The following is a 9,578-nucleotide window of genomic DNA, read 5'->3' as shown; positions in this document are numbered from 1 at the left end:
AATTTACATCCTCCACGAATTAATAAATTGAAGTAATAAAGTCATGTTTCCTTTTGTAGATATAAGAGAATACACGAAATTACGTCCCCACGAGCCTGTAAAATTCTAGCAATCCACGAAAATTGACCCCCACCAAAATTAATGATTCCACAGTATATTTAATTCTTTAAAAAATATTTAACACATACAAGCCTTTAAACGTTCAAAAAATTGAATTTTATCAAGCTTTTATACAATCTAATATATATATATATATATATATATATATATATATATATATATATATATATATATATATATATATATATATATATATATATATACAATGTATGCTGATAAAGCTATCGGGAAGTTACATGTATCCCTTCAAGTAGTGCGTAATTTGGTATTTAAAACATAGCCTAAAAGAAAAGAATTAGCTTTAACATGCTTTCAGTCATTACATTACATTCTAACAAATCAGTGGGATACTTTATCGAGCAGAGAAAAAGGAATCGAACTCAATATTTTCATACGCGGTACTGCATCCGGAGGTTTGCTGACCAGATGACGAAAATTTAGGTGGCATCTCTCGCCATTTTCGATCATATAAACACAATCCAAAGTAAGCAGATAATAAAATGATGTCTTAACACCAATCATTTTTGTGAGGAAGAGCAAAACTTTGTTTGTCTTTGACAAAGGTGTGCTTAACTCGCCTAAAACAGATGTCGTTGTAATCTGATATGTGGCATTTCCAATAGTAGTTGTTTCCACAGAAGATATTGTTTCTAAAGAAAAATACAAAGGAAAATAATTGAAAGGATTTTCGAATAGAAAATTGTGTTTAAAATCAATCTCCTTTATCAACGTACTAGGCAGACCAAGTTCATACACTTACCTGTTGTGTTTGGTTTACATCCTGTAGACACATCACACATGTCCTCGTCACAGGCACAGAGACCTTGGCATCCCTCTCCGTATGTAGGATAAGGACAGATTATGGTACAATTAAGCCCATCGTATCCAAGCATACATGCTGAAATACAAATACAAAAAATAGTAAAATCATTTTAATTAGTGATGTTTGTATTGCTTTGATGAAATCAATAATAGGATGAATGCAAATAATTGTTATTTGTTTTTACTAATAGACATTAAAATGTTAAATTTGAATATTTTGAACTTACGGACGCAACTGTTGTTATTGTTACTCTTGAAATACCCAGAGCAACATCCAGTGAGGGTCCTATTAAAAAGTTTATAAAAGATCAAAAATGAAATTTATTTTGGACACTTAATTAATAACGTTCATCAACAATAGATCACATCATTATCAACATTTATAGTAAATAAGTTTCTTACTCAATACACACTTCTTGCGATTTAACATCGATGCCACAAATTACATGTAAGAATGTAGGTATTATCAGGCTACAAAGGGATAAGCAATGCTTATCAGCCTCAAACATTGTTCATGCTCAATTTCAAACGAATATCTGAAATGAACCGGAGATATTTTAATATTATAGCTATGAAGTATGCAGCTATGGAGGGCAAACTTCCCTCTTCCTTAATTGCCTGTCTAAAGCTTACATCCGTCAAATTGATGTGTTGTTGTTTTTGTTTTTGTTTTAATTATAATTATTCAAAATGTAATGAATGTTCATGATTTTTACTTGATAGTGTACGTATATTTCTAATTTTTCATATTCTGCCTGCACGTTGTTTATAAATCACCATTCAAAGGAGGGGAAGGGGAGTCCAGATGTAACAAAATATACCATTATTCTTTAAGTCACCGTATTGTTGACTTAGTCCTTACATCTACAAAGAGGTAATTGATTGCCTAAAGGCCGTTTGTGATTATGTTCAAATGCAAATAAAAAAAACAACAACACCCAATCATTATAATTATTCTGTAAGCTGGAGATGACGAGAAACGTCTTCGATTATACTGGGTTAAGTTTTACCAAGCTTTTTTGAGAACTTGAGAGAAACGACACCATAGAATGCAGGCTTATTGCCAAGACACAGCCGTTAAAGTGAATACGAAGCAAATGGTGTCAAATAAGAAGTTTCATCTATTTTATATTAAGAAATGTATGTATCAACTAGAGCAAAGCTCGTTGCAAAGCAACGAGTGGGTTTTCCGCTAATGTCGAAAGCAACGCTAGAAGTACGTCTAAGAAGCAGAGTTCTTAATCTAGTAACAAAGAAACCTAAGTACAAAAAGATAAAAAAAAAACCGAATGATTTTTGGTACAACTTAACATAATCCGAATGGTTTTAAGTACGACTTAACCAAAAACCCTTAACCATTTCAAGAACGACTTAACAAACAAGAGGCCCATGGGCCACATCGCTCACCGGAGGAACAATAGGTATGATAAAGTCAGCTTAATGGAGTCATAATACAAACAATCTGGACAATGTACAATAATACATGTAGATCCTGTATTAAAAAAATCCATTTTTCCCCTTTGGAACTCGGATAGCCCTGATTGCTGCCAATATTTACGAGACCAGACTTTAATCACCGCTCCTGCACATATCTAGGGACTCAACCTTACGCAGGGAGGGATGACCTACGCACACCTACGCAACTCAAAAGGTACCAACGTTAACGCAAGGAGGGATGACCGCACACTTGCACCAACAGCTCAACCTAACGCAAGCAGGGAGTGCCGCACACTTGTGCTTGAAAGGCCTGAACACCAGCAGGGATGACCATACAAAGCACCACTGCCGCAATCACTACCAATACAAGCAGGTATGACTGCCCACTTGTATTAATGCGATACAGGGCTGGAATGACCTCGCACACTATATCGAACGTTAGAAAACACGAATATTAGATAGAGCAGGGAGGTCCACACACTCAATCTTTTCGTACCTGTTTAAGTTTAAAGCTGAACACCGCTCGTAAATAGGCACTGTCCGCCATATTTCTCTTTAATCACTGCTGTCCCTACAACCCTTATATAAGGGACAGACCTCTAAACAGTTCAAAGTACTTCGCTGTAGAGTTTTCACATGTGTGGACGTACATTTTGCCTCGCCGTGTTACCCGGTCGCGATGAAATTATCAAATTTTACACACTTTTTGAAGCCAGGAGAATACTTACATCAAATAAATTGGTCAATGCATTATTTACGAACAGAAAATGAACATAAGATAAGAAAAAAATGCATAAAATCTAAAGACCACGAAAAGAATACTACATGTCGGCCACGAGGTTCAGGTGTGCAATCGGGTATAACGAAATCGAAGGGTTTATATACCAGGTATCTGTGTGACGGTGCCTATTTACGAGCGGTGTTCAGCTTTAACCCCAAACAGTCTCTCATCGTAATTCTATAGACACTGTCCCTATATATGTGCCGGCCTAAAATAATTCATAGTATCTAAAAATTGGAAATCAAAAATAAACAAACTAATCCGGCCTAACCCAAAACGTCATATGCAGAACAACTTATATACATTGAATTTTTATTATTGTATAAAAATAGTCATCACAATAATTGGTTAACAGTGGATGCATTAATTAAAATAATCAAAAATCAATAAATCAAGGGCAATAACTCAATACAGTAATACAAAAAGATTCTAATGAAAAAATTGCTGCCTGCTTCAATTTTATAGTCATATCACATGTTGAGTATTGCAGTTCTCAAGAAGATCCTTTACAATTGTTTATATATGGGATATTTAGCTACTTGTGAGGCCGAAGAATTGCCCTGGAGCCAAAGTCTTAACAATTATATAGAATCATCTTGCTGATTAGTTTCTGAGAAGAAGATTTTCAAAGATTTACTCTATATATTCCTATGTAAAACTTTAACACCCCCCCCCCCCCCCAATGTGGCCTCACCCTACCCCCAGGGATCATAATTTTCACAACTTTGAATCTACACTACCTGAGGATACTTCCACAACAGTTTCAGCTTTCCTGGCTGATTAGTTTCTGAGAGGAAGATTTTTAAAGATTTACTCTATATATTCCTATGTAAAACTTCGACCCCCCATTGTGCCCCACCCTACCCCCAGGGATCATGATTTTCACAACTTTGAATCTACACTGCCTGAGGATGCTTCCACACAAGTTTCTGCTTTCCTGGCTGATTAGTTTCTGAGAAGAAGATTTTTAAAGATTAACTCTATATATTTCTATGTAAAATTTCAACACCCCCCCCCCCTCCCAATGTGGCCTCACCCTATTCCCAGGGATCATGATTTTCACAACTTTGAATCTACACTACCTGAGGATGCTTCCACACAAGTTTCAGCTTTCCTGGCTGATTAGTTTCTGAGAAGAAGATTTTTAAAGATTTACTCTATATTTTCCTATGTAAAACTTCGACCCCCCCCCCATTGTGGCCTCACCCTACCCCCGGGGATCATGATTTTCACAACTTTGAATCTACACTACCTTAGGATGCTTCCACACAAGTTTCAGCTTTCCTGGCTGTTAAGTTTCTGAGAAGAAGATTTTTAAAGATTTACTCTATATATTCCTATGTAAAACTTCGACCCCCCATTGTGGCTCCATCCTACCCCCGGGGGTCATGAATTTCACAACTTTGAATCAACACTACCTGAGGATGCTTCCACACAAGTTTCAGCTTTCCTGGCTGATTAGTTTCTGAGAAGAAGATTTTTAAAGATTTACTCTATATATTCCTATGTAAAACTTCGACCCCCCATTGTGCCCCACCCTACCCCCAGGGATCATGATTTTCACAACTTTGAATCTACACTGCCTGAGGATGCTTCCACACAAGTTTCAGCATTCCTGGCTGATTAGTTTCTGAGAAGAAGATTTTTAAAGATTTACTCTATATATTTCTATGTAAAATTTTAACACCCCCCCCCCTCTCAACGTGGCCTCACCCTACTCCCAGGGATCATGATTTTCAGAACTCTGAATCTACACTACCTGAGGATGCTTCCACACAAGTTTAAGCTTTCCTGGCTGATTAATTTCTGAGAAGAAGATTTTTAAAGATTTACTCTATATTTTCCTATGTAAAACTTCGACCCCCCATTGTGGCCCCACCCTACCCCCAGGGGTCATGATTTTCACAACTTTGAATCTACACTACCTGAGGATGCTTCCACGCAAGTTTCAGCTTTCCTGGCTGATTAGTTTCTGAGAAGAAGATTTTTAAAGATTTACTCTATATTTTCCTATGTAAAACTTCGACCCCCCCCCATTGTGGCCCCACCCTACCCCCAGGGGTCATGATTTTCACAACTTTGAATCTACACTACCTGAGGATGCTTCCACGCAAGTTTCAGCTTTCCTGGCTGATTAGTTTCTGAGAAGAAGATTTTTAAAGATTTACTCTATATATTCCTATGTAAAATTTCGACCCCCCATTGTGGCCTCACCCTAACCCCGGGGATCAGGATTTTCACAACTTTGAATCGACACTACCTGAGGATACTTCCACACAAGTTTCAGCTTTCCTGGCTTTCTGGTTCTTGAGAAGAAGATTTTTGAAAATTTCTCGAAATTTTTCATTAATTTCTAATTATCTCCCCTTGAAAACGGGTGTGGTCCTTAATTTTCACAACTTTGAATCCCCTTTGCCTAAGGATGATTTGTGCCAAGTTTGGTTGAAATTGGCCAAGTAGTTCTTGAGAAGATGTTGAAAATGTGAAAAGTTTACGGACGGACGGACGGACAGACGGACGACAGACAAAATGTGATCAGAATAGCTCACTTGAGCTTTCAGCTCAGGTGAGCTAAAAAAACAATGTGTTTAAGTACGTCTTAACAAATTTGACTTCATTTTAGGTACAAGTTAACTGTACCTTGAACTAACATCTTTTTTCTTAACCCAGAATGCAAAATTAAAATTTACGTAAAAAATCAATTTTGTTTAAAACATAATTCTGAGCAACTTTTCCTCTTCACTGCTTTTCAAAGGGTTGACCTTTCGTACTGTGTGCTCGTTGCGTCATTAATTGTCAGAAACTTATCGATGTAAAGTTTACTTTACTGTTCTTCTGTGAATATTTTCTATGTAAAATTACTATGAACTAGACAACATTGAAATGGTGAACATTTCAAAGGGCCCCGCTTATGTTATTTCAGAGAATTATGCTTTGACCTTGACCTTTAACTTGAAATTTTTCCAGCTGGCATAGAACTTTTAATTCAATTTCATTCCCCCTAACATACATGCATTTTTGTTCAATCTGACCAAGATTAAGCATATTTGGAAAATAATCTACTGTCTAAAACTAATTTTAAAAAGATCTGCTATGACCTTCACATTGACAGACTTGGTTCAAGGTCACTGCACGCCATTAACCAATAAACTCTGTAAAGGTAAAATATTAGCCAAATAGGGGCTAAAAGGAGAGTATATCTATGCTCTTAAAATATGGATTTTTGTGTGTTCTGATATGACCTTGACTCTTCATCTACAAATATCATTCGAGGTCATTGCATATATTTTGATCAAAGGCATCATGTGGGTGAAGTATGAGGCTGAATGGAGCAAAGGGAGAGAAGATATACTCCAGACAAGGATTTTTAAAAATATAATTCTGGTATGACATTCACAGTTTCTTTTCACTGAAAATAGGTTCAAGGTCACTACACACCCTTTCACCCTTTACTCAAAAGCTCTGCTTATGTGAAGTCTGAGCCAAATAGGGGTTAGTAGAAATTATATATGCTCTCAAAAAAGGATTTTTGCATGATCCGATATGATCTTCACCCGTTACCTAGAAATTTCATGCAAGGTCACTGCACATCGTTTAACCATAGAGACACTCTGCGAGTATTAGCCAGATTGGACCAAAGGGAAAAAAGATATGCCCCAGACAAGGATTTTATATATATAATTCTGCTATGACCTTAACCTTATACCTAAAAACATGGTTCAAGGTCACTGCGCATCCTTCAACCAAAGGAACCCTGTGGATGAGGTATGAGCCAGATTGGGCCAAGGGGAGAGAAGCTATGCTCCAGTCAAGCAATCTCGGATGGACAGACGGACAAATTGATCACTAGAAGGCGCCCGCATCAACATGCCTTTTTATCTAATTTAAAATAGTATCCATGCTATCTGCCCTTGGTGAATAGTCATCAAAACCATTCATCAGCAGAATTTGATTTCCCTCCTTTTTAAGGTGGTATGGGACATCTGTCGATATTAATGTGGATTAAAGTACTATAAAATTGAAAAATTTTCACCGGTTTAGAATTTTCAAATTTTACAATATTTAACCAAAAAATAGCTTTTAAAAATATTTGAAAAGGTAAAAATTGTAAAAACCCCAGCGGGATTCGAACTCATGACTTACAGGTTCCTAGTAAACTCTCTAACCCACTGTGCTAAGGAGTTAGGTGACCATTTTTGAAAAGAAACTACATGTACTTATATAATTACACTTTATTTTATTGTTTATTTCGATAAACAATACGTCACAACATGGAAGTGTCCAATATCACCTTAAACTCGGAACACCTCTGACCTAATAAGATCGCCGCATTAAATACAAAGTTTGATTTAACTCTAATTTGTTTATCATCAAGAAATTCTGCATCGCTGACAAATAAAGTTTTCTTCTGTATAATGAAATACCAATTAACTGACTATTCGGACAATAGCAAGTTTATTGTCCCACTCCACAGCAACTATTTCCCTTGGCTTTGCCTCATTAAATAGTTGCTGTCTTGGGGGACAATAAACTTGCTATTGTCCTCATACCCAGTAAATACTAAATAAGCATATAATATCCCATCCACCTACATTTCATGTTATATAACCTCCCGTTTGTAACCTTCAATTTCACTGTAAAGTCAACACATCTGTCTTAGCCGGAAGTTGCACAATTTATTTCTGCTTCTCATGTACTTAAAATTAGGGGCCTTAATATTGCTTACCAATTCCAACAAGAGACATCCCTCTAACTATTGATAATCATTAAAATTCATTTCATGAATCTACGCAACAATGATAAACCTTCAAGTACAGTCACTCTCAATTTTTAATTACAAAAATATTGACGGTACTTTATCCGAAACTGTTCCTTGTACCTTTAACTTAGTACACTAACATTTTTATGAAAAGACGGTTTGTCTTAGAATAAGAAAGCTAATGCAATTCTGAGAAAAAGAATACCACATATTGCCAATTCCATTGAGGTTTAATAAAAATATGGCCATTTAAGTGAACCCACCATTTCCAATTTCCTTTAGTAAACACAGATTTACACGGTTCTCCATAGTAAAACATCTTTACCTGACCTTTTAGAGGTCAACTGTTGTTCAACCACCTTTAAAAAGAAACCTTATTCAATACAACATATGCCTACATGATATAATCATGATAAAAGCTTCACATCACTTAGAAATACCCTTACATGTATACCCCCCCCCCTTCCCAATCTTTTGATTTTCATAAAAAGTCATGGTTTGAAATGTTTTACCTAATTTTATGAAACGTGTGGCAATTTCCTTGAGTCATTTCTCACACATATTTGAAAACAATCATCAATGATTCTAAAATTTGATCTTTATTTGTTTATTGTATGATTTGTACCATTTTAATTAACAAATAGACAGCTCTCCTGCTTGTGATTTCTTGTTTTCATGAAAAAAGTAAGCTAACAATCATATTTAGTGAATATCTAATCTATTCTGATTTCTAGTCTCCTTCTAACCATGCTAAAACAGTAAGTTACAACCTACAAGTTAGACATCTGCCTTAAATTAGAATTAAATTCAAACACACCCAGGTAGCTGAAGACAGAGTTGATTTCAATGAAAAATGTTCAAATTTGACATGTTTTTCTACTTTTTTTCTGCATATATACCTTAGAATGGTAGAAATAGGTTGTTTCTTGTTCATTTCAAAAGTAATTATCATAGCAGATGTTATTTCAAAGTCAAATGTACATTTACATATCCTACATGTAATCTTAATGCAGACATTTAAATAGGGGGGGGGGGGGGGATTTTTCAATTATGTAAACACATCTAAATATCTTTATGAAATAAAAAATAAAGGAAACATAATTGCATACTTTTATTGAAAAACAAATTTTCACAGCAATTATGAATTTCTTTAAACAGCCTTAATTTTGTTTTCATAATTTCTTATCAAACACAAACCACAACATGGCATGATGCTTTCTTCAAATTCCATTATTGTTCATGCATTATTGGATTTAATTTGAATTACCGGTAAATAGTCTGTAGAACACAAGGAATATGCATGTGGATAGAGGCGACAGGTTAATCTCAGGAGCTGACCCACAAGAATCAACAGGTACCGGTAAAAGCCATGTGGTAACAAGAGTCTGTTTTGAGCGGAAATAAAAAAAAAAAAATAATTAGCTGTGTTTACATACATGTACTAGTAATAGCTGTGTTTACATTAACATATGCATAGTATTTCTGTAAAAAATACACTGACCATGCAGTGTAATAAGTATGACATATCCCAATACATGATATAACATTTAGGCAGTACAAGATCAAAAATTTGCATATCAAGTCATAATATAATATTAAAAAATTTTCATAGGTATAAACACTTATCAAATTGAGAGAGAGAGAGAGAGAGTTTGAGAG

General features: G+C 35.5%; 1 long non-coding RNA gene across 1 annotated transcript; it reads right to left on the bottom strand.

Moving 5' to 3' along the window:
• Positions 1–318: 318 nt before the first annotated feature.
• LOC136271173 (uncharacterized) lies at positions 319–1,462 on the bottom strand. The gene is made up of 4 exons (XR_010709032.1): positions 1,345–1,462; positions 1,170–1,228; positions 881–1,018; positions 319–770 (listed from the first exon to the last, which is right to left on the bottom strand). It is a non-coding gene; the product is annotated as an uncharacterized lncRNA (long non-coding RNA).
• Between the last annotated feature and the right edge of the window lie 8,116 nt (positions 1,463–9,578).

Source organism: Magallana gigas, chromosome 9 (assembly GCF_963853765.1).
Source record: "Magallana gigas chromosome 9, xbMagGiga1.1, whole genome shotgun sequence".
Taxonomy (NCBI): Eukaryota; Metazoa; Mollusca; class Bivalvia; order Ostreida; family Ostreidae; genus Magallana; species Magallana gigas.
The sequence above is the reverse complement of the archived record's forward strand: the minus strand, read 5'-3'. Positions and strand labels throughout refer to the sequence as shown.